This window comes from Equus przewalskii, chromosome 10 (assembly GCF_037783145.1).
Source record: "Equus przewalskii isolate Varuska chromosome 10, EquPr2, whole genome shotgun sequence".
Lineage (NCBI taxonomy): Eukaryota > Metazoa > Chordata > Mammalia > Perissodactyla > Equidae > Equus > Equus przewalskii.
In genome coordinates this window covers 4,553,336-4,580,748 of record NC_091840.1, presented here as the reverse complement: position 1 = coordinate 4,580,748, position 27,413 = coordinate 4,553,336, and the positions used below count along the sequence as shown (strand labels likewise).

General features: G+C 49.0%; 1 protein-coding gene and 1 long non-coding RNA gene across 2 annotated transcripts in view; one reads left to right on the top strand and one right to left on the bottom strand.

The window, feature by feature from the left end:
* Window positions 1-21: 21 nt before the first annotated feature.
* Window positions 22-22,545, bottom strand: LOC139073818 (uncharacterized). Its single transcript, XR_011522862.1, has 2 exons — window positions 22,385-22,545; window positions 22-3,045 (listed from the first exon to the last, which is right to left on the bottom strand). It is a non-coding gene; the product is annotated as an uncharacterized lncRNA (long non-coding RNA).
* The window catches only part of TNRC6C (trinucleotide repeat containing adaptor 6C), a 141,419-nt gene continuing 135,400 nt past the window's right edge, over window positions 21,395-27,413 (top strand). The window contains 1 exon segment of the mRNA XM_070559819.1: window positions 21,395-21,827. The gene's annotated coding sequence lies outside the window, so the exon portion shown is untranslated.

Here is a 27,413-nt window from a genome sequence, read left to right as displayed (position 1 = left end):
AGGTGGGGGGGTGGACTGAGAACATGGAGAAATGAAGGTTCTTTATTAAATGCAAATGTTTTTAAATCACTGTAATTAACTGGAATGGATACCACGGATCACAGGCATAAAAGCTAAGTGGGCTTTTGTTTCAACTGTTTGTCATCTATTTAAAAGGGTCAGTGGGGACGAGAACACACAGAGATGTTCCCTCGCTCTTCCGGTTTGCTTTGGCCTGGTGAAGGCTTTCTCCAGCACGTGTGTGTGCCTGTTCACACACACCCCTCCCAGCCCCCCCCCCCCCACCGTCTCTGTCTCACACACAGAGACACTCAGTGGGGCCCGGCCTGAACGGGTCCCGACTGGCAGGGGGCGTGGGGTTCCGTCAAGCATCCCTAGAAGCCTCTTCTGAGGCCGCGGTGCCTCCCGCACCCAGGCCGCGTGGCAGGCGGCCTCGCAGTAGAGGCACGTGGGTGCCTTTGCCGGTAGTCTGCCTCTGGCCACCGTGGGGCAGGGGCTGTATCCATGGAGACGCTGCCCCAACCCCTTCCTGGTCCTGTGAAGAAAGTAGGAGGACAGACTCCCCCTCCTCCCGGGAATGTTGGCCTCTTGTCCACTTGGACAAATTCCTCCCCAGTTTCAGGGCAGCGGGAAGGAGGCAGGGTCAGACTGTGGCGAAGCGGGCAGGGCTGCTCGGAGAGGCTTGGAAGGGGCCCCCTGGCAAACCCCTCTTCCCACCTCTCTCCCGCCTGTACCCAGAACGCTTGGGGGCAGCGGGCCCGCAGCCTGCCCACAGGTCGTGGGGAGAGAGCAAATAGGACAGGAGCTCTGTCTGCAGCAGCAAGGTGAGGAGCACTCCAAGGCAGCTCTGGGCCCACGCGAACCCGGCAGCTGGAATTGCCCCTGCAGGGCTGAACCACTGCCACCCCTGTCCCTTTGCAGGAGAACCCATCCCCTATGCGGCCACATAGCCAACGGCTCTGCTGCTGCATGAAGCCCAGGCTCTGGGGCCTGACAGCCAGGTGCCCACCTTCAACCCAGCCGCCACAGCCCCCACCCCATGGCCAGTTTCCCCTTTTATACTCCTTGTCTGTCCTCCCTCCCCAACCCCCTCACCTATTCGAGCCAGGGGGAACCGAAAGGGGTCGGGAGGGAGATGGCGTGAGGCTCCGTAGACGGTGGGGGAGGCTGGCGATGTTCCTGGCAAGTTCTTTGGGAACCAGAGACCCACTTCCTCCTCCAATAGAATCCATGTTGGGGCACTAGGTTCTCCAGTGTTCTGTTTCAGGTCGCAATTTAGCTGCACCCTGAGTCCAGCCAGGACCCTGACCTGCCTGAGAACAAGGCCCTGAGGCCCTTCCAGGCCCAGTGCCTGCACAGAGTGTCACCTTCCAGGAGAGGCCTTTCCTTTTAGTGTGGTCAGTGGAGAAACCCAGGTTTCTAGTTTCCAGGTCCACTCCCAGCTCCCCACCCCTAGCACTGCCCACTGCTCCCCTCTCAAGAACTCCTTCTCTTGGGCAACACTCTTCTGCCTGAGTTCTCTGGGCCGGTGACTTTCAGACCTTCTTGGCTGAGAACCACAATAAGAGATGGATGACACCATGTCCCCAGCCCTGTAACACACGTGGACACATGTTTGTAAACAACTGCAATAAATGTCACAAAAAGCCTAACCCTTTCACGGGCCTTGCACATTGATGTTTTCTATTCTATTCTATTTTCTCTTTCTAATGTTATCTTTTCTGTTCTATACTATTTATGTTTTTCACAGCCCACAACTGGGATTTCACCCGCTAGTGTGTCTCCACTCACTGTTTGAAGACCACTGCTCTAGGCTAGGTCGTCGCTCTCTCGGTGAACCTCGCTTCGGCAGCTCTCTGGCATCAGACAGTGGAGCTGCTTGCAGAGACCTCCCAGTCCTTTGCTCTTCCTTGCTCACAACCCAGAACAAGCATCCAGAGGAGCATTCTAACCTGACCTCTGATGCGCCACACCGTCCTTTCTTTTGGCCTTCTCTCCTGGTCACCTTCTTTTCCGGCATCACGAAGCTCCCTCTTTCTCTCCTCTTACTCATGGTTTCCTCCCAGTTTTCCAAACTCTGGAAACTTCTTCGTTATTCAGAGAACATGACTTGGGACTCCACCATCTTGAGAGATGATGGCCAAGAAATCCAGCTGATTTCAGTTTAAAGATTGAGTTTGCGTGCCTGGCCAGCAAGGAGACACTCCATTTCTGTAAAGGGTTTCGCAGGAAGGAGGGGAGCTGAATGTTTACTGAGCAGCTACTAGATGTCTGGAGCTCTCTGTGGATGCTAAGGGCATCATCTCACTCATTGCTCTCAAGAGCCTCATAAAACAGGATCTTATTACCGCTGTTCCACCAGGAGACTCAGAGAAGAGGTCAGTCACCCACGGCCGAGGATGAACTCAGGTCGGGTGGGGCTGAGGGGTGGCAAGGCTCACACTGGGCAGGCAGGCCCAGGAGAGAAGAGCCGATTCTTCCCACAGGGGGCTGTGCATCCCTCGGGATGGGCATCACGGCAGAACAGGTCTCCAGGCAAACAGGCATCGTTGTGTGAAAGAACATGGACCAATCTTCCCAAGGGCTCCTGCACACCCGTCCCAGGAGGAAATTTCCAAGGCGAAGTCAGGGAGAGGGATGAGGGAGGTGAAGAAAGAAACGGCGAGAAAGAGGAAAACAGAGCAAGACAGAAGCAGAGATCAAAGTAGAGGCAAAGAAAACTATCATGCCTCTTAATAGCACATTTTCTCCATTGGAAAGTAAACACTTTTTTCACTTTCTAACATTCTCGAAATCGAGGTACAGCTTATAATCAATGTCAAGAGAAACTTGTCAGCTTATGGTACATCTTACAATCACGGTGAGCGGGAACAGAGAAAAACAGTGCAGTTCAAGGCCGCCCCTGAGGCTCGCGAGGTGAACATCACTGGGCCGTCCCAGCTTCCTGGCGGAGCTCGCAGATTCCTGCAATTCTGCAGCCTGTTCTGGCATGTTATCACAGGGCTTTGCACAATCTGGGTACCATGCCTTTAGCCACGCTGACTTCTGGAAAAGGAAATTGGGGGGCCATAATTATATTTTTATTTGCACAATCTCACGTATCTATTTTCAAATGTGCATTCCCAGCAGTTGGGGGCTTTTTTTTTCTTTTCTTTTTGTTTTTGGGTTTTTTTTGCAGTAGCAATTAACCTAATAAGCCACCTCTCATTCCTCTGGTACATTAACTACCCCAGAGAACATCAGAGAAACACAGGGCTTTGCAGTCATTCACGCACCTTCAGAAGCCAGGCCGAACAATGGGGGTTGTTTTCACTGTGCAATGCTGGCAATTAGAGAGAAGAGGCCCCTCAGGTAGCTGTTGCGAAAGGTCCCTTAATTTGACTCTGTTTCACACAGTCCAATTTTCAATAAAATGAGGCACTTCAGACTGTCCCTTAGGAAATCACCTCGGAGCCCATAATCCCTAGTTCTTCCTGGGGGTTATTCTGTCTACAGTCCTCCCTTCTGATCTGTTTGCATCAAACCAGCCCTCCTTCTTTCCGCGTGCTATTTACCCAGGGACGTTTCCATGACCAGCCTCCGTGCCCCATGGCAATATCCGTCAAGTGCAGCCCTTTCTCCCTCGTTCCATTGGCACCTCCCTTCTTATCATTATTTTTGATGATCTGCCTGAACTTGCTTCTCTTTCCGACTGTCAGTGGAAACCCAAAGCAGTGTTTGATGGTTTATTCATTATTTACTTATTTATTTATTGAATGGTATTTCTATTGCAAATACGTTTTTTCCAGAAGCAGAAAGAAAAATATACTCCAGCTCCTTGCCCCCAAACTCTGATATACACTGTGTATTCTTGTGCATCCAAAAGCGCCCAAATTCTCTGTGAAATGTCCTCCCTGGGCGCTTCTGTGCTACGTTTGCTTTTTGTCCCCACATTTCCCGCCTTGAATCTTGATCTGGCAGTCCAGGACCAGACAACAGTAAAACTCGACCTTCCTTCAGACAGAATTCCCTTCCGATGGAGCTAAAATTTTTCCACTCTGGTACCCAGGAAATGCGGGTGCTTCCCAGAGAGCCCCTGTGCAGGCTTCAGAGCTGGCTGCTGTGTGCTCACATTTCTCTGGCAGGCCTCCGGCGTCGATAGCTGGGCCTGGGTATCAAAGAGCATGTCAGGGATTTGAGTTCTGCTGAGTCAGCCTCACCCTCAGCTGCTTCACGTCATGTGCGCGAGGCACACCAAGATGCTAACAACTTTCCACTCTTCGCTCACGCCACTTGTGCAAAACTTAGCTCAGGCATCCGTTCCTCCAGAAAACCTCCAAGAGTCCAGGCTCAGCTCCCTGCTCTCCTTTAGGCTCGTGTACCAGATACTCCGTGCTCCTCCGAAGGACCTGTCGGTCTGTGTCCCCAACAGGACAGAAGGCTCTTCAAAGGGAGTGTATTGGAAAATGCTCCTCCAGCTGCAAGTGACAGCAAACCAAACCCACGGGATTAAGCACAAGAAAATGTCTTGGCTGCAGAGGCTGAAGGTGGGGCTGGCTTCAGACGTGGCTTGATGCAGGAGCTCAGACAATATTATCAGGACTTGTTGCTGTCCAACACTCGGCATAAGTCCATTGGCGTCCTTTACAGACGGACTCTCCCCTCATACGCTCTCAGCTTCATGTCCCGTGGGGAAGAGTCTGGTTTCCCATTAGTTCAAATAAAAAGAATGGAACAGAGTCTCGTTGGGCTTGACTGACTTCCCTTGGTTAGATGCCCATCTCGCAGCCAGTCCCTGTGACTGGGAGGGGGGACTGTTGACTGAACCCAGGAGTTCGCAGGAATCCTATTATAGCAGTGATAGTATCAGCTCATTGTTAGTCATCTAAAAGGAGGGGGTAATAAAAATCGGGGTGACTATTGTCACAACAAGGGGAAGTGATGCTGAGCCACAAAACCACCACTGCCTGCTGCTGGCAGGGGACTGCTCTGATCCGTGCTCATCCAACACACAGCATTTCGAGAACTAGGAAATTATGAAAATAAAAACAGTTACCAATAATCTCACCACCCAATAGACCACAACCACTAGCATTTTGGGATGCTTTTCCTTCCAGTCTTTTTCCTATGTTTACACGTTTTTCTGCAGCTGTGGTCACAGTACCTATATGTTTGATGTCTTACTTTTTTCACTTAACGCTTCACTTTTCTCAGTAAACCTACAGCTTTCGTAAACAGCGAACGGCTGCATCCTAACACACTGAGCTGATGTACACTAACCTACTGAGTCACTTTATGATGGGCTGGTTTAACTATATGCTATTTAAAAATACAACCTGAAGCATTTTTAAACTTTGAATTGGGTGTAAGAGGCAATTCTTTAAAAGGTGGGTGATAATCTGAGCCCTGGAAGCCATCAGGCTGATCCCAGATTCCCGCGCCTCCTCCTGGTTCTCCTTAGAACTGTGGCGAGTGGAGGACGCCTTGTCTGGTATTCTGGATCCTTCCAGCTTCAGCCAGGGAACCACACTGGGCTCTCTGGTGATAAATTCATCACAGCGATGTGGCCGTCCTCCTCAAATTCTCTTCAGGGAACAATTTTCTGAGGCCTCACATGGTGCCTAATTGACAACTTCCTTTAATGGGCTGGGGTGATGACTCTTTCTTTGAGCCACAAATGATGATGGATGGAGTTCCAACAGGACAAGGTCTTCAGTTGATTCTCACCTTCATTATTTTAATCTCTCTCTGAATGATTGTCTAATGGGTCTGTATTGCTGTAAAATTGCGTGAATGGTGGGTGGGTGTCCATAAATCCCTCAAAATCACACGGGGTCCCTCCACGTGATTAAGGAGGCTACCGAGAGGCTCAGTTAAAAGTTTGTCCAACCCGTGGGTGCGCAAGGTTGAGGACAACTGGGAGAAGGGAGCATTAGGCCTGACTATAAAGGGGCCAGACGACTTCGGGGCACCCCAAATGGTTCTGAGTCAAATTATATTTGCTCCCCGTGGGAAGAAATAAGAAGCGAAGGTCGAAATGGCGTTTGGAGACTGTCAGGAATGCAAAGGGTTGCCAGGACTTAATGACAAAGTTGTCGATTGATTCATTCCTTCATTTAGCATTTTACTGGGCTCGTTGGTCTGTGCCAGACACTGTGCCAGGCCCTGGGAAATCAAGACGACGGGAAGGGCCCCAGCCCTCCAGAGTCTCACATGTGGGAGGAAAAGTCGACAATCCAACAGTGACCACGTTGATCAAAGTGCTGTTAAATGGACGTAAGCTAACAGGGCTGGCCTCGTGGGCGTGGGACCTGTGCAGTCAGAGAGCCCTGCACGTAGCGGGACCTCCCACTGGGTTTAATGATCTGCTGGTGGGCATTGTGACCCTCAATTTCATTCATCCTGCAAAGACTTATTGAGTGCCTACTATGTGCCAGGCACTCCTCTGGGCAATGAGGACAACACAGACACAAGCCGAGGCCAGGAAATAGCAAATAACTGCTCGTTTGTTTGTACAGCCTACAAATACCGAGTGACCACGTACCATGTCCCACCACCACGGGCACCTAGGCCGTGCGGGGGTTAATTTTACATCAGCTTGGCTTGCCTAGACTATGGAACCCTGTTGTTCAGTCAAACGCCAATCTAGATGTGACTGTGAAGGCGTTTTTTCAGATTTTTTAGATGGGATTAACATTTAAATCAGTAGGCTTGGAGTAAAGCAGGTTACCTTCTGTAATGCAGATGGGCCTCATCCAATCAGTTGAAGGCCTTAAGAGGAAAAAAAACTGCCCCCCCTCCCCCCCCCACTTGAGGAGGAAGGAATTCTGCCTCCAGACTGCCTTTTGATTCAAGATTGCAAAATCAAGGCTACCCTGGGCCTCGAGCTTGCCAGCCTGCCCTGCCCATTTCAAACCTGCCTGCCATGGAAATCGCCTGAGCCAATTCCCTTAAATCAATCAATCAATCAATCAATCAATCAATCTCCCCATCTCTCTCTCTGTATCTATTTATCTATCTGCATTTTTCTCTCTCATTCTCTCTCTCTCTCTATTTCTCTCTCTTTTTCTGTATCTGTCTTTCTCTTTCTCCCGTTGGTTCTGTTTCTCTGCAGAACCCTGACTAGTACCACAGTGCATGAGGCATGGCTGCTGGTTCTGTTAGCCTCCCTGCTCCCGGCCTCACGGCTGCCAGAGTCAGGATGGAAAGGGATGGGGCTACTGAGCGGGGGGAACGCATCTGACCACTCCCCTACTCAAAGTTTCTACCACAAACAGCCGCAGGAGCCGCCCCGACCTGTGCCAATGGTCGGCCACAGGTGTCGCCTCACTTCCCTCTCTCCAGGGGCCCGAGGTGTGACAGCCCTGCACCCTGCACCTTGCCTGAGGAAGACAGGCCTGCTTTCCTCCTGACGGCCATTGTATCCGGCGTGAGTCGGCCGCTGATGGAGGTACCCTGCAACAGATAAGGCCCCTAAGTCAAGCCCAATAGAATCTCTCAGGCTGCTAATCACAGCACTGTTGGCACTCCACAGCCAGCCATCTCCAGCACTCACACAATCCCCACAAAGGGCCTGTGGCCTGCCGGGTGGGGAGGTTGCTGCAGCCATCTGGATGAGGTGTAACAAGGTCTTTTAGTGATAAGTACAGGATTCTCCAAAGAGATTTTTGCTGGAATGTCAGGCTCTGCTCCTTTTTCTTTTTTTTTTTTTCTGCATTGAAACGCGTGTCATTGCTCCAGAACACTGTTGTCTTCTGGGAACAAACACAGAGGCCCATTGTTTACACTGCCAATTAAGAGCCATGATTGACCCCAACACACAAAGGCCTGGTTGTGCCCGGACGGCTGAGGGAAGCGTCTTGGATCTTTTGACACAGGTGTTTGGACAGAGGAGCCTGGGCTGGTCATTTATGGGGTTCTGGAGAGCCATTTTCTCCTGCTCGGCCGAGCTGACAGTGCAGCCGGGAGCCAAGAGGGCAGGTCTTAATACTTGTTCTGGTGGAATGGCTCCAAGGGCACATCTCACCCTGGGGCGGCGGCTGTCCCTGAGGTCATGTAGCATCTCCTCCCTGCAGAGCTGGAGAAGGAAGTTGGTTTGAAGGGACAGCAGGTAAACTGAGGCTGCTAAAGTCTCTCTGGCTCAGCAGGCGGATGTTTGCATGCTCCTGACCAATGGGGATCTTTTGTCACCATGATGTCAGTCACTGGGCAACACAGGGCCATCACGAGCAAAGCATTGGGGTCCATGAGCCCCAGAAATAAGCTCTGCCAGGTGACAGAGGCTCCCACAGGCAACACCAAACTGCTCTTGACTTTCTTGCAAGAAAGTCAACCCGCTTATTTCGCCTGCTTTAAAAATGAAGACTAGTGGAAATAAGATTTTCCCAAATAAATGCAGCAGTTACTAAAATCTGTTCTTCAGGGGTAAATTTTAATCATTGAACAGACGGAAGAAAGCAAAGGGGTGCACTTTTTCTAAACAACATTTGTAGCAAAGCAGTGCTGCCCCTACAAAAGCTTCCTTACCTCATCACCGTCAGCATCAGCAATGATGTTAAGAGCTCCCAGGCCCGATCAGAGATGAGGACATAGATCTAAGACTCTTTTGCATCTAGTAGGGGATTCATTACATAAATTATGGCAAACTCATTTGATAAAACACTATGTCCGTTATTAAGACGGTTTTTATAGAGTTTATTGTAATAGCAAGAAAAATTATAATGTGAAAAAGTTTCTTACTCTTAGACTGAACATGTTTCTCTTTTCCCTGGAGAGTCATTCAAAAACAATTCGTAGAACATGAACATGTCTATGGTTTTTTAAATTATGCTAAGATATGAGTCGGGAAGGAAACACATTCAGATGTTAACATAGTCTTCTTTGAGGAGTGGGATAATGTGATATTTTTCTTCTTTCCATCTTTCTATATTTTCTACAATTTTTCATAAAGAGCATGTGTTATTTTAGTCAGGAAGAATAAAATAAACAAAAATAAACAAACAAGAGGTTGCTATGATGAGAGAATAGGGTGGGAACTTCATTATCTGGCTTCTCCCTTGTTCCAGTATCACATTATACCCCCGGTCTGACAACTGGCAGCTGGGAACCCTGCCCAGGCAACAAAAGATGGACATCCAGGACCTCTTGGCTGACTCCAGATCACACCAGATGCCAAATTCAGAGGGCAACCTCTGAATTTCACCAGGTTTGGGGGATTTTTTCCCCGCCTCTGGATACACACATACACATACACACACACACTCATGCACACACCAGAATCTACACATTTTAGTTTGTGGAATTCAACATAGGTGGCAGCCCTGCAAGAAGCAGGTTCACAGGGTACCTTCTCCTTGCAGAAAGATGGACTCCTTTCATACGTGTTGGAATCCCAATTCTGTTCTTCTCCAAGGGACATTGACCCTTGAAGCCTAGCTGTGGTTGAAACAGATTTCAGTAGTAATTTCCACAGTCATGCTTTCCAATACAAAGGCTGCGTTCCAGAGGCATCCTTGAGAGTCAACACAGGGCACATACCCCAGTGTCCTCCCCTGGGTCTGAGGGTAGGATGGGTCCCCAGGAGGAGGGAGCACCCCGCTCCCAGGAGATTGGCACACACTGTGACAGGCTCTAGGTAAACCTGCCCTCCTTTCCACCGCATCGACTCATTGAAATCTGTGGTTTGGACAGCTGCAAGAAGCCTGTGAATTTTTCTCTGGCCTCTCTCCCCTAATTATTCACTCTGTTGATTTTAGCAAGAATTACAGCTGAGTATCTGAAGTCAGAACTGTTTCCGTTACTCAAAGCGCTAAGAGGAATCTTCTTCCATTCCTGAAACTGGCTTCCCCACCTTTACATACACGGAACCCTGAGCCTAGAATGCTCGTCCTCCCTTGTTGCCCAACACACACCTACTCTTTAGTTCCAATGTCACATCTTGATGACGCCTTCCCTGACACCCACAGGCAGAGGTGAACCAGCAATGCTTGGTACAGAAAACCATTCATTCACCCTCCAAATACTCCGAGCACCTGTTATGTGTCACACGCTGGGAGACAGCAGTGAACCAGTTAGACGTGATTCTGCTCACGTGGAGATGGATGGCCTCCTAATAAAATGACCCAAAGGAAACCAGTGGAACGCAGCCCCACTGTGGGAGCAGAGCAGGCACCTGAGCTTCATGCCGCACCACTGGGGACATAGTGAGGAAACATCTGGGTGGAGACTGAGCTGAGACTCCCTTCGGCTGACTTTAACAATGGGCCGAATGTGGTTGGTGATGTGTGATTCAAATAGTATTAAAGATGAACTATTATCTGAATGTTAGCTGCCCCCCCCCCCCAAATCTTCCTATTCCTACTTCTGGTCTTCTATTAATCACCCGCTAGTCATCTGAGTCACTTTGACCCCCTTCTCTCCTGCCCTCCCACCAGTGACCAGGTTCACGTCTCTCTCTGAAATGCCACTAACTCTTTCGCCACGGCCACCACCCTACCTATGTCCACATTCCCAACATTATGTCTTTCCTTCCTTCAACAAACATTCATTCCACACCTACAGTGTGCCAGGCACTGTGCTGGTGCTGGGAGAGAGCAGCAAGCAAAGGAACAAGATCTCGGCTATGGTGGGAAGTGCAGACTAGTGGGGAGAGACCAGCATCAACTAGGGCCCAAATGTAAATGTGAGTGAGAAAGTTGATAGAATAAATGAATGGATGAATGAATGCATAAATATCCAGTTGCTAGGACTGTCCTATGATTCTCGCTCTGATCCATCCTACAATGGTGCTGCCAGGATAACCGTCCCCTACAACAGCTTTTCTCATGTCTCTCCCCTGCCTAAAACTTTCAATGGCTCCCTACTGCACACTAGACTAAGTTCTAATTGCCTAGCCTGGTGGTTCTCTGTGCTCTAGTTCCAACCTGCCTTTCTAGCTTTCTCGCCTTCTAACCCTCTAGGATAACGTGTGTTTATCGTAACTACTGCTCTGTTTGCTTTGCCTGTCTAGAAAACTCACCTCCAATTCTGCGGTTGAAATCTTATCCATCCGAGGGAGGGGAAATGTGTAGGATTTTGGGATTTGATATAGAAGAGCCAAATCCTGATCTTTTAAAGTAGGAAGTCATGATATTAAAATAGAAAAATCAAGAAGGAAGAGTATAAATCTATATATTTTCTTAACTATGAAGCTAAATGGGAGAAGAAACAGCTAAAGGACTCGAGAGTGGTTGCTCGTAGGGGTAGAAATCGAGAGTGAGGAGGGAAGCGGCATGAGACTGGGGGTTTTTTGTTTGTTCTTTTTTGTTGTTGTTCTAAGACTGGGAATACGTAATTACCTTTTTAAAGGCATGAGTTAGTTTGTTTTATAAAAATTGTTTTTAATGCCTAATGTAGCAAGATAAATGTAAATAAGAACTAAAGTATTAAATGAGGTGATGTACATAAATTGCACAGAGCAGCGCCCGGCATGTAACACGCAAAGAAGAAAAGGTGATCATTACTTTTGTCTTTTCTATGAATCCTGCCACGAAGCAGAGGCGGGAATGCGGATCTGTGCTTTTTCACACTACATCGTGTGGCGACCCCTGCAACAGCTTCCTAAGTAATTTCTTTGCCTTCAGTATTTCTCTCCCTTTATTACACCATCCTACCAGTCAATGACATATTCATCTTCTTAACACCGTTTTTCTCTTGAAATCCCTATCGAAAGACTTTACAAAGGTTTTCTAATTTGTTTAAGGCCAATGTAACTCTGGGACATACAAACCCCAAACTCTCAAGGGCTCCACCTAATACGAGTACATTGTTCATTCACCTGGACCTCCTGGTTTGTAGGAGATTTTTCTCTTCTTGATGTTTCAGGAACATAGCCACTTTTCATTTCAAGGCTCCCCCAGTCCCTGGGACCCTGAAGTCCTCTGCATCCAGGCAAGAGGAGGAAAGAGCAAGAGGAGAAGACACAACTGCTTCTCAATTGTTTTGGTGTAGAAGTGAAGCCCATCGCTTCTGCTTACATTCTATTGGCCAGAACTAGTCACATGGCCCTACCCAGATGAGAAGGAGGTGCTGGGAAATGTAGTCCCTGGTTGGACATACTGTGGAGGACAGAATGAATTTTGGGGGAGGCATCTCTGCCACATTCACTACCTACAGAGCCACATGCAGAATCGTGGCTTAGCCCAACGGTTCACTTACTTATCCAAACTGTGCGGTTCCTGCCTCCCAGCAGGAGCCTTCTGTGGTCCCAGCCACCAGATCTTGTCATCATCTCTCCCACTTGGTTCTGTTCATTCTAAGGGGCACATTCCATCCATCTAAATACAATTGGGTTTTTCAAATGCAAATTTCCTCTCCTCTTTGAAGATCTTTTGCATATCTATGGCCATCGACTGATTGAATCACTGAAACTGAATTTCTGAGTCACGGAGTTTGAGAGTTGGATGGGACTTTAGTAATATGGTCCAATCCCACTGATATAAGGAAAGAGAAATGGGACCCAGGAAAGCTAAGGAAACCCCCAATACATGGCATTTCCAGCAGATTTGTTTCTCCTGCAAGCCAACAATTCAGCAGGAGCCTCAAAGGCCATGGCAGGGTGTGATTTGAATTTTGCTGAGCCATGAATTTGAATCATATGTGCTGGGAATAAACCTAGCTGACCTCTGGGCACTTGCATCTCCATGTGGATTTGTTGTTATGTGAGCCAGCCCTCAAGATGGCCCCATGAGCTCCACTTTCTGATATTCACAACCTGTGTAGGCCCCTCCCACACTGAGCCAGGGTTGGTCAACAGCCTATGGCAGAAGCGATAAGGTGTTGCTTCCGAGGTGGGATTATAGAGGACTTCAGCTCCTGTTGTGGGGTTCTCTTGCTCTCTCGCTCTTACATCAATGACTCTGAGGGAAGGCATGTCCTGAACGGCCCTATGGAGGGGTCCACATGACAAGAAACCGAAGCCTCTTGCTAATAGCCATGAGGGGGGCTGGGAGAAGATCCTCCAGCCCCATCCAATCCTCGGAGATCACAGACTCAGCCAGCAGCTCGACCACAACCTCATAAAAGACGCTGAACCACAGCCACCCAGCTAGGCTGCTCCTGGGTTCCTGATGCTTGGAAACTGTGTGATATAACACGTTTGCTGTTCGAAGCTGCTAAATTTGGGATGATTTGTTACTGAGCAACAGATAACTAACATAGTCATTTTCATTGTCTATTCACAATCACATATGGATTTTGGTTTACTTGGGAGGGGGAGAAAATTGAAAATTATATAATATAGTATAGCTTTTTTTTTTTTTTTTTTAATTTGGGTTCTACATTGGTCTCAGGAAATGTCTGTTGTAAATGTCAAATATTCTGGTATTTCCTTTGTGCGTTGTCCCAAGTCCCCAAATAATGGGGACAGTACTCAAGAAGAAAAAAAGACAGAGAGGAAAGAAGAAAGGAGGAAGGATGGGAGGGAGGGAGGGATGGAGGGAGGAAGGAATCCTACCCATGCCTCTAAAGCTGTTGGAATGCCACGTCCTATGGAGCTTTCCTTGGTCCACCCCTCACACGTAATCACTAGATGTCACTTCTACAGCAGTTTGATGCTGATTCTCTTATGACCTTTACCATAATTTCTCTTAATTCCTTCATTAACTCAACAAAGAAATATTTATGGAGCACCCAGAGCCAGCTCTGCTCTGGGTGCCTGAGATGCATCAGTGAACAACACACAAAGATCTTGCATTAGCGGGGTTTACATCCTAATCCGGGAGACGATAAACAAGAAACACAATAAAAAGCAAATTATATATCATGGAAGGTGACAAATGCTGCAGAAAAAAGTCGGAGCAGAACAAGGAGGTAGAACAGCTGATGTCTTTATCAGTGCCCTCTGTCAGCGGCTCGCAAGGGGCGGCCGGTGGCCTTGGAGTGTCTGCAGAGCTTTGCATATGCCAGGTGCTTGCAAACATTTGCTTCATTCATGCAAGGATGAAGGAGCTAGCCCCAGGATGGGGCGTTCACTCCTAGAGCAAATCCAAGAGTTGCTGGCTGCAAATGCAGAGACCTGCCCCTAGTTGATCCTTAGATGAATGAGCAGATTTGGGCCACAGAGAAGCCCAGGTAGGGGACAGCCCGTGAGGGATCCTGCCTTCCCCTTCAAGGAAACCCTGCAACCTGAACCACCTGATCTCTCCCCCGCTACAGCAGACTGCCTGTCTGGCAGAGCCGGATCAAAGAAACAGCGGTGCCCCAAAGCCTTCTGCCCAGTGTCACAGGACCCAGATGAATACTGAGCCAGCCTCCTGTACAAGTAACATCCTCACCATGACTTCATCAGTCATCTTACGTTCTGGACCCAGATGACCTTGCACAGGTTTTCACCCCTGAGTCTGGTAGGAACAGACCCACAGAAAGATAGCACTGTGTGATAGAAAGTGCCCACGTGTCCTGGCCCAGGCTTGCCTCCACAACATCCAAAATGTCACCTTATGATTCAGACCCAAAGAAACAAAGACAAACGGACTATGCCTCCCGTGGTTTAGCTACGTGGTTCCGTAGAGTTTGGGGGTTGGAATGTGTTTTAATAACAGGCAAAGATACAAGGAGTATGTTTTCCTATTAGGTTTAATACACCATAGATAATAAATTAAAATGCAATACTATTAATATAGAACAAAACAGTAATTTGTATTCAAATAGCTATTGAGTTCCAAAAGATCTAGAAACAGAATTTTAGACCCAGAAGGAATGTTAGGTTACTTTCAACTTCATCCAAAAAAACCCCAAAAAAGGTAATGCCTTCTTTTTTTTTTTTTTCCTGCTTTATCTCCCCAACCGCCCCCTGTACACAGTTGTACATCTTAGTTGCAGGTCCTTCCAGTTGTGGGATGTGGGACGTCGCCTCAACGTGGTCTAATGAGCGGTGCCATGTCCAAGCCCAGGATCCGAACCCTGGGCCGCCGCAGCGGAGTGCGTGAACTTAACCACTCGGCCACAGAGCCGGCCTCAAATGTAATGCCTTCTATTTTTTGCAGACCACCCCCTCATTGCACACAGACACCCACACACCCACACCCACACACACGCACACAGGTCCACATGCACACACACAGACTTATGCGCCCCTGCAGCCATCTCCACTGCTTCCCTCTGCTCTCAGGAACAGAATGACCCCTAGCAGCCCCTGCACACAGAGTCCGACTCCCCTTCCTGATCTGTCCAAACACCTTTCTCACTCCATATTCAACCCCTTTCAACAAACAAACATCTTCCTCTTTGCTGTCCTTCTGACTGGCTCTTTCTTCTCAGCATGTTAACACATTCAAGTCTCTCCTTTAAAAAAAGCAAACCACAGGGGCCGGCCAGGTGGCGCAGAGGTTAAGTTCACACGTCCTGCTTCGGTGGCCCAGGTTCGCAGGTTTGGATCTCGGGTGCAGACCTACGCACTGCTTGTCAAGCCATGCTGTGGCAGGTGTCCCACATATAAGGCAGAGGAAGACAGGCAAGGATGTTAGCTCAGGGCCAGTCTTGCTCAAAAAAAAAAAAAAAGCAAAACACAACAAACCAATGAGAAGCCGCTTTCTCGGTCTCACACTCCTCTCTAGTCACCTTCCCTCTTTCCACAGCTCTACTGGTTTCCCGTGGCCGCCATAAGAAAGCACCACGCACTAAGGGCTTAAGCAACAGAAATGCATTCTCTATAGTTCTGGAGGCCACAAGTCTGAGGTCAAGGTGCTGTTAGGGTTGGTTCCTCATGAGGCTGTGAGGAAAATCTGTTCCACGCCTCTCTCCTAGCTGTTGGTGGTTTGCTGGCAATCTTTGGTGTTCCTTGGTTTGTACACGTATCACCCCGATCTCTGCCTTCATCTTAACATGGCCTTCTCCCTGTGTGCACGTCTGCATCCAAATTCCCTCTTTTTATAAGGACGCCAGTCATATTGGATTAGGGCCCACCCTAATGACTTCACCTTAACTTGACTATATCTGCGAAGACCCCATTTCCAAATAAGGTTACATTCTGAGGGACCAGGGGTTAGGACTCCGGCAAGTCTTTTCTGGGAGACACAATGCAACCCATACACAAGAAACTTAAAAACGTGGTCCCTCCCTACTCCTACCCTTCATCCGCACTCCACCCCACCCTGCAGCCTGCTGCCCCTTGGCTCCCGCACTTCCCTTGCTAAAGACAGAATGACCTCATGGTGGCCCAATTTGATGGGTGCTTTCCTGTCCTTATCACATGGACCTTACTGTCATGCTGTTGACTGCTTCCATCTTCCTCAAACTCCTTCCTCTTTTGGCCTCTCCAGTTTCATGGGGGCATCACCTGGGATTCCACATCTCGGACAGTCCCTTCTCAGATTCCCTTAGGACTTTCTCCTCCTCCTCAGTGTTCCTCAGGCTCCATGCTCAGCCTTCTCATGGTCTCTCCTAACCCACGCCCCAAGCAAATCATCTATGCCCCTGCCTTCAACTTCCACCCCTATGCAGACCACACCGGATAGATTTCTCCAGCACACACCTCTCTCCTTACTTTCAGATCTGACCATTGCCACTTGCTGTTCACCAGGTGCCTCCAAGTCCAAATGTACCCAACCAGACTCGCCCTTTCTTCCTCAAAGTCCCAGCTAAGGCCTCTGGCCTAACCTCCCCTTCCTCCTGGAGCCCCTGACTCACCATCCATCTACCTCTTACTGGGCAAGAAAACCGCGCAACACCCTTTACTGTCTTCCTTATTCATCATATGTCAGTCACCAAGTCCCCAGGAGTCCCCTGGAGTTAAAATTACCTTTCAAATGCATCTTTTCTCTTTCACCTCTGTTGCCACTCTGGTTACTTCCATAGGTTCTAATTTCCTGGCCACACGACTTTGCAGGCCTCCCACCTTGTGCCATGGCCTCCTGCCCCAGCTTCCCTGTCTTCTCCTCCTCCTCCTTGTCATCCACCACAGTATTTCCACAGAGATCTCTCAGACAGCCAAGTCAAACGTTTAGGATCATTCAGGGGCTCTTCACTGCTTTCAGGACAAAGTCCAAACTCCTTAACCTGTCATGAGATGTTCCTTATCATCTGGCCCTGCTCATCTCTCTGGTTTTCTTTCCCTCCCTTCCCCTTATACGTGAGCTATTCCAACCCTATTGACACTTTGCAGTCCCCTGAAAGTGCCATGCTGCTCTCTTCTATTTCCTTTACACTGGCTGTTCCCTCTGTCTTCGATGCCCTTCTATCACTTCTAACCATAGCTCCCCCTTGCATCCTTCAAGACTCAGATCAGAGGTCCTTCCAGAATGACCTAGGTCTCTCCTGCTGCCCTCTTCAGCACCTCATATGCATTATAATGATAAATCAACCATGGCTTTCAGCTTAAATCCCCAGCACCCAGTCCGCTGCCTGGGACACAACACAAGTTCAGTAACAGTTCAATGAGAATCTCCAGCTCAGTGAGGAGGACAGAGGAGGAGGCTGAGGCCCGGAAAATGGCCTAAGGTCAAACAACCAGTACACTGTGGAGATGAGATTCAGCCTTGCTTTTATTCGAAGGCTCTTTTCTCTATTCCAGTATTTTCCTCAGTGCAGGGGAAGGACAATTGCATCAGAATCACTTGGGGAGCCGGTTAAATACGCTGCTTTGTGGGCCTTGGCCTGGGCCTGGATGAATCTGTATGTTAAACAAGCCACCTCGATGATTCTTAGGAACAGCGTTTGAGAACCAACGCCTTATGCCTTGCGGCCTGTCTGAAAGGCCTTTTAAGTTTATCACATTTTTTAAGGCCAAGTCAGTTGCTATTTACTGGTGAGAAGCAGGGAGAACTGAGCCCCAAATCCATTACGTTTTCACTGAAAAGCAAGGATTTGTTGGAGTCCTGAAGCTTTTCCTTTTAAGAGTCCACCATTAGGATGCAAATTCTACTTGCAGAATCAAGAGACTGAAGGATGGAACAAGGGACTTCAGCAGGGAGCAAAGCAGCCCTGTGTGGTAGGAAGTGGCTGGGAGTGGAAAGAAGTATCATGCACAAATAGAACCCTAAAAAAGGTGCCCTTTATTATTTGTTGTATTCTCAAATTTTGGTGTGCACCAGAATCACCTGGAAGGTTTGTTAAGACGCTGATACCTGGGCCCCACCTCCAGAGTTTCTGATTCCATAGATGTAGCAGTCGGGTCCAAAAAGTTGCATTTCTAACAAGCTCCCAGGTGATGCTGACGCTGCTGGTCCAGGGAGCACACTTTGAGAACCGCCAAGTTAATTCAGTCCTCATGGCCGATGCAGTAACCTATTCTGCAATATCCGTGGAGACAGGGCTGTGATCGCCCTGGCTTTCCACTTAAACCAGCTGTGAATCTTGTAACATTTCAAGCAGGAGTTTCTATGGATAACCCTCATCATTTTTCCTTGAATGGAATCAAAATTTGTCTCCAAACCTTCCACCCATCGATCCCAGGTCTGCCTTCTAGGTTCTCACAGAGTACACTGTGCCCATTTCTACATGGGAGTTCTTTAAATAGTTGAAGGCAGCCATCCTGTCCCGCCTGTCGCTCCTTCCCTATACCAGCCTCTTCTGCTCCTTTAGCCACTGCTCAATGACTGGAAGATTTCCATCAGCAACCTGCATTCTCCCCAAGACAGTCTTTGAGTTTGTCGATTTCTTTCTTAGACCATGGGGCCCAGAATTGGTCTTAATATCCCACGTGGGATCTGACCAGCTCAGAGTACAGTCTTTGGAAGCGGACACTATTTTAATGTAGACCGTATATTTTTAACACACCATTTCGCACATTTAGCCATGTTGAGCATGTGGCTGCCTAAAACTAGAATTTTTTCACATGAGCTTGTGTCCAGCTAGGTCTTCATCTGTCCTTAACTAGCTGACTTTTTAAAAAAGATTATTTTATTGAGGTCAAATTCGTTTATAACATTGTGCAATTTCAGGTGTACACTATTATGTATCAGTTTCTGTAAAGACTGCATTGTGCTCACCCCCAATAGTCTATTTTTTATCTGTCTCCATACATATGTGCCCCTTTCGTCCACCCAACAGCTAGTTGACTTTTTAACTTAAGAACTACATGTAACATTTAATCCTCTTACACGTAATTCTGTTGATTTTGCTCATTTTTATAGATTATTAACTCAGACCTTAGTTATGAGGTGACAGTGGCAAGGCTGATAAGGGGATGACAGACCCCAAAACTGCACTTACCCATTTTGCAACTTTGCTTGGGGTCTTTGCTTATACCTCATTCAGTCCAAACAGCCACTAATAAGTGACATTGTGTTCTGCAGTGTCCACTCTCATGGCCATGATATGCCTCAATGTTTCTGGAACAACTGTAATTTCAAATATTCTTTCTACTGTCCACATGCCAAACCATGACTCTAATTTTTATTTTGGTGAGGAAAATTGGCCCTGAGCTAACATTCATGTCAATCTTCTTCTATTTTGTATGTGGGAAGCTGCCTTAGCATGGCTTGGTGAGCAGTGTGTAGGTTGGTGCCTCAGATCCAAACCCGCAAACCCGGGGCTGCCTAAGCAGCGCCCAGGAACTTAACTACTCCTCCACCAGACGGTCCCTCCATGAGTCTAATTTTTGGTTCAGAAAATATGGTCAATACAAGCACTGCCTTTTTCCCTATTTCCTAAATAATGTAATTTTGGTTCAATTTTCCAAAAAGTGAAGTTCTGCTTATTAGATTGGTCCACGCAGGTACCCGGATTCTTCGTTGATTTAGCAATCTACTTAGCAGACGCTGCATATTTTGAAGATATTATTTTGCACTCCCTCCTGGAGCAGATGATAATACCTCTATCTTTGAGAAATACAAAAGATGCAGATTTCTCCGCAGCCAAGAAGTAAGTTAACATAAATAAAATGAATGGAAAAGGCAGAATCCTCTATGTCAGCTCCATCGGACTTCAGACCCTTCTAAGCGATGTGGGTTTTCCGGAGGAGAAATACACAACACAGACAGACATTTGAAGGCAGATTTAGAGAGTGGTTTGTGAGTCTGACTGCCGAGGGCTTAAAACATGGCAGTAAGGAAAAAATAAGCGCACCGAGCTCATGGGACCGCGAAGGGAAACGAGAGCGGGGAATTTGTTGTGTCTCTTTCATCCACAGACGTTTCGGAGCATGACCCTTGCGGTAACAAAATTACATTGCGAAAGTAGTGTGTCATTATCTGCTCTTCAAGATGGGGACACGTAGACAGGGAATGGCCTCCTTCAGCATGAACAACTTTCAAGCAGCACCGCTGAGCCTCCACTGCACGAAGAGGAAAGCTGGCCTGCTTCCACGATCCTCCACGAAAATGGAGACAACTCTTGGTTTCAAAATCTTCTCCTGACTTGAACCGAAAGTTAAAAAGGGACTTTTTAAAATTGCACATCGCTCCTCACCTTATCTACGATTAATGACTAATGTCTCTGGAAGAGGAGCGGAGGAATGGAGGACCACGACGGGGTACCGAGCGCGGGGAAAGACCGTGCTGTGTGGAGCCGGAGCGCCCGGTTCCGCCCGGACAGCCGTTGGCGCGGTGGGGGCGGCGCTCGCGCTCCGGGGCAGAAGGATGTCTCCCCGGGGGCTGTTGCGCAGCGAGGCTTGTTTGGCTCGCTGCAGGGCGCTCCCCGGGGAGCGGCTGCGCGCAGGGTCGGGCGGGGAGGCGCGCGGCGAGCAGGATGCTCCCGGGCCGGGCCGGCGCGTGTACGTGTGTGTGCACGGTGGGGAGGTGCAGAGCGTGTGCACGGCACGGGCGGGACGCGCGCCAGTGCGGGTGCCGGGCGCCGCTGCAGAGACGGCCGGCGCCTCCGGGTGAAAATAACGTGCAAAACCCGGGCCTGGGCGTCGCGGGGCGCCGGCCAGGGGAATTCCGAGCGGACGCACAGGGCCGGGTCCGCGCCCCGGGGTCCAGCGTACTAACGCGGAGCCACAGCACCCAAAGACCGGGAAGGACGCCGCGCGGGTCTCCACGCACCTCAAGCGGAGGGCGAGCCACCGGGCCTAGCGCGCGCCCGCTCGCTCCCCGGCGCGCTCCCCGCGCGGTCTGGGGAACCTAGGCGCGGGCGGGTATTAAGGGGGAAGGAGGGGGCGTGGCCTGCCAAGACAAGCCAATGGGCCGGGGAGGGGCGCGCGGGGGCGGAGCTCAAGTGCAGAGCGCCGATTGGCCAGCCTGCCCTCCGGTATGCAGATACGGTGGAGTCACGTGCCGGGGGCCGGGACAACTTCCTGTTGGAGGCCAACGCGGGGCGGGGAAGGGGGCGCGAGCGCCCCGTCTGGCTGCAGCGGGGGGAGGGGGGTTCTTGTCAGTTAGAGCAACAAGATGGCCGCGGTGGCAGCTCCGCACCTCAGCGCGACGGCCCCGGGAGCCGCAGCCGCCGCCGCCGGCCCCGCCGCCCCGCAGCCCTGAGCGCCGCCCCGGCCGTCCCCGCCGCCCCTGACAGGGCCGTCCCCGCGCCCGCCGCGCTCCTGCCGCCGCCGCCGCGGGCCCGCCCGAGCCGGAGGCGGAGGGAGCGCAGCCGGCCGAGCGTCGAGCGCCAAGCGCCGCCGCCGCCGCCGCCTCGGATCCCGGGCCGCGCCGGAGCTGCCGTCCCGCCCGCGGGCGCGAGGAGCGAGGCGCGTCGCGGCGTCGTCGGGGCCGGACCTGGACCTGCCGGGACGCGCCGCCGCCCACCCGCCCGCGCCGCCGCCGCCCGCGCCGGGACCTGAGCCCGCGGCGCCGGCGCTGAGCGGGCCCCCGCCGCCCGAGCGCCCCGCAGGCCCCGGGGCGGCCACTCGAGTCGTGTTCGCCGCCGCCGCCAGGCCCGCGCCGCCGGAGCCCCACCGAGGAGCCGCCGCCGCCGCCGCCGCTGGGGACGGAGCCCAGGTGAGCGCGCGCCGGGCCTCGAGCCGCAGCGGCTGGCCGAGCTGGCGGCGTCGCCTTTGTTCGGCCGGGCCCGGAGCGGAGGGGTCGCGGTCCCGGCGGGAAGGGGTGCGCGGCGCGGAGTCGGGGCGTGCGTGCGTGCGCGCGGGGCCGGGGCGCGGGGAGCCCGCGCGAGGGGGCCGGGTGTGCGGCCGCGGCGGCTGCGTGTGTGGCGCTCCTGTTCTGAGACTGGTGCCCTCGGTGGAGTGGGGGCTCTCCCCGAACGGGCACGGCCGATCCCGCGTTTCTGATGGCATGCACGAGCCCAAGTGCTTTCGGTGTGGGGCCTCCGGGGCCGTTGTCTGGGGGAAGAGCAAGCCCGGGCGCGCTTTGGGGGAGCGTGGGGGCCCCCGCGGCCTCCGGCGGGGCTGGAACCAGGTGGGCTGCTCGCGGTGGTGCAGGCTGCGGAGCGATGCGCACGAGGAAAAGGAGCCGCACCGCAGCTGCCCTGCGATCACATCGCGTAACCCGAGCGCCTCGGTGCCACCTCTGCTGGAGCGACGCGTCGTTCGCACCTTTACCTTGTGGATGAGATTTAGCTCATTGATTCGCCGCTGTTAACATGCACTGAGGCGAGTAGAGGGGTTCTCTGCCCGTTGACCTGGCGGAGAGACCATTCGCCTGCGGGTTGCACGGAGCTTTGGGAGTCTCACCGAAGATGCAGGATCGCTGCCTCGATGTCACGGGGCGGGGGAGGAGGAGCCGCAGATCCTGGCTGCACCTATTTCGTTTTAAGGCGCTCGACGGTATCAGTGATTCTGTACAAAATGAGTGGAATTGTCTCGAACCTTTGCCTCTGTCAGATGAAACCTCCATTTGAGTGGTTTGCTCGGTTATGTCTAGGCATGAACTGCGGATTCTGAACTCAAAATGGTGCTCTGTGGATGTCCAACTTGAGCATCCTTGAGGACTTGCAAGTTGGAGGCGTCTGACTGGTTGAATCCATTGTGTCGCTGAGGTTCGGGTCTTCTGGCTGTGTCCGGTAGTGTCCTCGCCGTGCTGCGGCCGGGATAGGTGGTCAGTCTACGAGGAGCGCTGTGTAGAGGCTGCTACGTTTCTGAACGTATTTTGACCCTGTCGAAGGCTTATGTTATGCAAGTTACTCGCTACATTTAGAATTGAGTAACTGGGGAAGAGTCGAGACACTGGAAATGTGGCTTAAGTGATCTCAGAGGACAGTGGTGGCCAGTTTGAAATGTGTAAGGGGTGCTGACAATTACGTGCGTCGATTCCAGCCCTGCTTCAGTACTGTGTGAAAGAATAAAGGATAAAACTTAGTCCCAGGCCAGATGGACTTGGTTTGCAGAGGGCACCTTGAAGAAATTTACATTATTGCAGAACCACAGAGGTGGTGAAGGTCTTTGAACACCTTTCAGTAGGGCATCCCTGGGATGCTTTGTTGGGGAAAGTGATGCGAAATGAGGTTTTAAAAATGACTTGCCCAGTTATATTATCCAAATTAATTTTATTGTTGGTGTTCACAGAAGATAATAATGATCTGATTACTTGTTTCTTTGTTTACCTATACTGAAAGGTGTTTTTTTAATCTATAGAAAGTTTTTAATATTTGTATTTTCATAGGAATAGGCGATCTTAGAATCTCTTTTTCTTTCAGATGTTGGGTCGTGAGAAATTGATAGCCTAGAAAATGATAATGGTAAAATTATTGGTTAAGTTATACTTATGGTGACACATAATAATTTCTTCAAACTAGTACTTCCTTAAGCAGCAGAATGGATCTCTGGGCCCCAGATATTATATATACACATACATATATGTATGTATATATGTGTATATATATATTTGGACTTTTTATTATGAGGATGTAGTTTTAAAAGCCTGATTTGAAGTCTTCCATCCTTCTTGTCCAAATCAAAGACCTTATTGACCATACCTCTGTTACTATTAAGGTATGAAATTAAATAAGGTTAACAGTGAGGCTGTCATAAGGCTAAATCCTAACTATTTCATTTTGGATTGTGGCATTTAAATATTTTAGTGGCAACATGGGGAACATGTAAATATTGATTTTAGGTTTTCCTCCTTACGATGTTTATTATTGTTCCTTTTCAAGTGGTATATGTTTTAACACTTTGACAAAGATTATTTTGTAACAGGTTTATATTTATACTTAGTTGGCTCGGCGTCTTAGAACAAATAGTTGCATTAGAGTGCTGGGTAATTATGGTGGAAAGTGGGGTGAACTGTTTCATTTGACTCTCAGTGATTAACATATAACTTAAGTCATGAGGGGAATATAGGAAACTTTAAATCGCAGTATTTCTCACCACCATCACCTTTTTGTTAAACAGCTGGCTTTACAAGATAAATTTGTGCTTTTGCAAATGCTGTCATCTGGCTCCCTTCCAAAACCAAGTTGGAGGAGGAGAAGGTCAGGGCTGGAGTGGGGCAGCCTTTTTCCTTAGTGACGTGAGCTTTCAGTTGGAAAGAAACCGAAGATAAAATTCCTACAGCACTGGCTGAGAGCGGGGTGTTTGCGTTCCCTCCCCAACTTCAAGTGAGGGTAACGAGGTCCTGAATGTGAACTTACTCTTGCTTGACTCAAGAAAGTGATGCTAATTTTAAATTTAAAAAAGGATTACTAGTGGAAATTAGTTTATTTATCCATTATTTGATTTGAGTATATAGGGTGTCTTTGGCATCAGATAACTTCCCTAACAACTTAACATTTTAAGGCTTAGGAGCCATTTTAAAGACTCTTTCTGGGTCTTTTTGGCCTTCCCCAGGAGGAGTTAGATTCGTGAGATTGCATTCTTATGTCTTAGATGACTGTTTACCACTCAGGCAGGGTTTACTGTGCAAAGATGACATCCGAGAAGGTTTTATAAGAAAGAAAATAGATGGGCTGTGAAGTCTGAGGCTGTTCCACATATCAGAATAGCATATGAGATCATTAAGATCTGGGAATGGAGCAAGCAAAGATTGCTTTGCCGGAGCCACTGAAGCCTGTGGGGAAGCATGAGAAGTGGAGGGGCGGCGGGCAGTGTGTGGAGGGTTCTGAGTGAGTGGGAAGAACCGGGGCACTTTGGTTTTGGTGGTTTGGTTTTGCTGTCTTTCACTGAAATTGTTTTTGGCTTCTTACTCACGATTTTGAGACAATCAAGTAGCTTTTTACCTTTCATTCCAGCTTTATTTCTGAGGGTCTTCTGATGTTTTAGGTGAGCTGTAAGGAAATCTTTTGAAAGTATTGGTGCTGTGGTCTATTTTGTACGATCACTGGTTTCACAGGGAAGGTGACTGGATTTATTTGCTTAAGACGCTTAACATCTTAATAAGTTTGTTTGAAGATGTCATGGATTTAAGAGCAGAACATCAAATGAGAACTGGCCTTTTTTTTTAAGGTAGATTTTTACAGATTTTCTTGCTTTAAACCAGTCTAATTGTGACTATCTAAATCTTTACAAATTGGCTTTTAAATAATTGTACAGTTATGAGGAGAGCATTCTTTATTTTGCAAAATAATATACAGTAAGCTTTTAAAAAATAATTTAATGCAGTAAAGATGTTCTCGATTTTAAACATTCAGCTTATACACAACTTTTCTGGAATGTAATTCCTTAAAAATATAAAGGTTACTTGTCAGAAATAACTATGTAACTTTGTGTGAGATTGTTTGTGTGATGTTGAAACCAAGAAATGTGTAATCCTTGCCCAGTGAACTTGTTTGAATAACTTGATTAAAATAATCCTGTAAGTTTTCTGTTGTGCAAATCATGCATTTGAACTGTAACTTATTCAGTGAAAAATAAAATCTGTATTTTTTTAATTCTCCAACTGGGATGCGACAAGGTTTTGCATGTTAAAAACATGGTGAAAATTCATACCCTTTGTGCCGTTTTTGGAGTTTTGCTAAAAATGAATTCTTTTCTTGGCCACAGATGCTTTCAGAGTATGAAGAAGCTATTGCGGGGATGGAGAGCTGTTTGTTAAGAGTGCATTCTTCCTCTGTAGCCCTCAAAAGACTATAGAGCTGTGTGCAGAGCTAGACAATCTGGGCGCCCAGCCATGAAACATCGCTGCTGCAGCCCAGATAGCTGTTCGCACCCTCCTGAGCCCTCCATGGCTGCAAACCACAGCAGAAGGAAGGGCCTTGGGAGAGCAGCGTTCTCTGCTATTTTGAACTCTTAATATTCTCTGTGGCTCTTGAAGTTACAGCTATGCTTTGGGACTTCAGTTTTCTCAGATATAGTGATGATTAAGGATGGACGAGAATATAGCTTATGAAATAGGGCTCTTCTAGGCCAGTGGATTTAAACGTGTACTCTGGGGAAAAAGGAGGAGCAAGTGTCTGTCGCGTGGTCTCCCTCTCCTTATTTGCCTCTTTGTCATAACACTTCTTTCCTGTTTGAGAACCACTTGCCTGCAGACACGTGGGATCACTGGGCCACAGCACACAGGGCCCAAAGAGTCTTCCAGAATCGGTCTTCCGGAGAGCCCGTCGGATGGATTGGTCTGACGTGGCTTGGTACCCACTTTACTTCCTCATAAACCTTTTTTGACACAATTTAAAATTTTTGTACAAAAATATGAAAATGAAAGAGTGCAAATATGTCAGTGTGTCACCACTATAAGGTTATAGCATTTTCTGTGACCAACATCTGTGTGTATCAATGCAGGTGGTCCCCTGTGATCCTCTAGAATACTAACACCTGAACAGGTCTTTTGTTGTTAATCTAAAGACTCTTTCTGTTTTCCTTCTTTAGCGTGTTTTAGAAGTTAATGTTCTGTCTTCATAGTGTTCTTCCTCTGAAGGCCTGAACTGTGAAGCTAGAATGCCAGAATATCAAGTCAGGTTATTGTCAGCATCGGGACGACCCCCGTCTATGGCTGAGCCCTTTCTGATGTGTAGACTGGCTAGTGCCAAAGACAGATGCGTGCCAAGGTGGTTACTGGGAATATGCGCGTTGTTGGATTCATTTTATGTGCACAGTCTAGCTCGTGAGGACTAAGATCTCACAGCTAAAATCCATTGCTTGGATCGAGCCTGGCAAAGGTATTGTTTACTTTTTATTCCCAAAGATAATTTCTTTTTAATTACTCTTTTAATAAGCAGGGAAAATCTAAGTTAAAATAGCAACCAGGAATTAAAGTAAGATCTGAAATTGGGAAATGACAGCATAGGCACAATTTACCACTTTTCCAGCCGTTTGTGCTGTGAAAAGATGTTCACAGCAGAGTTGTTCAGAAACCCCCGGGGGCGGGGAGGGGGCTGCGGGGTTACTCCTTTGATTGTGTTTTGCTTTCTTACACCGTAGATGAAAAATGAAATGCCTAGGGGGAGGGGGAAGAGCGGGTAGGAAGGGAATTTAAAAGGCTTTGTTCCTCAGGAGGCTGATGTTTTAAATGAGGTTTTCTTGGGTAGGGAGATGAGATGAGAGAAGAAGGTGATGGCTGAGTCCCTGAAGACAACTGAGAATTGTGAGGTAGGGGTGGGAGTAGTTAGAAAACATCCTCGCGGCTCACCACATCTCCACTTAAAAATAATCTTCAGGGCTGGCCTGGTGGTGCAGCGGTTAACTGCGCACATTC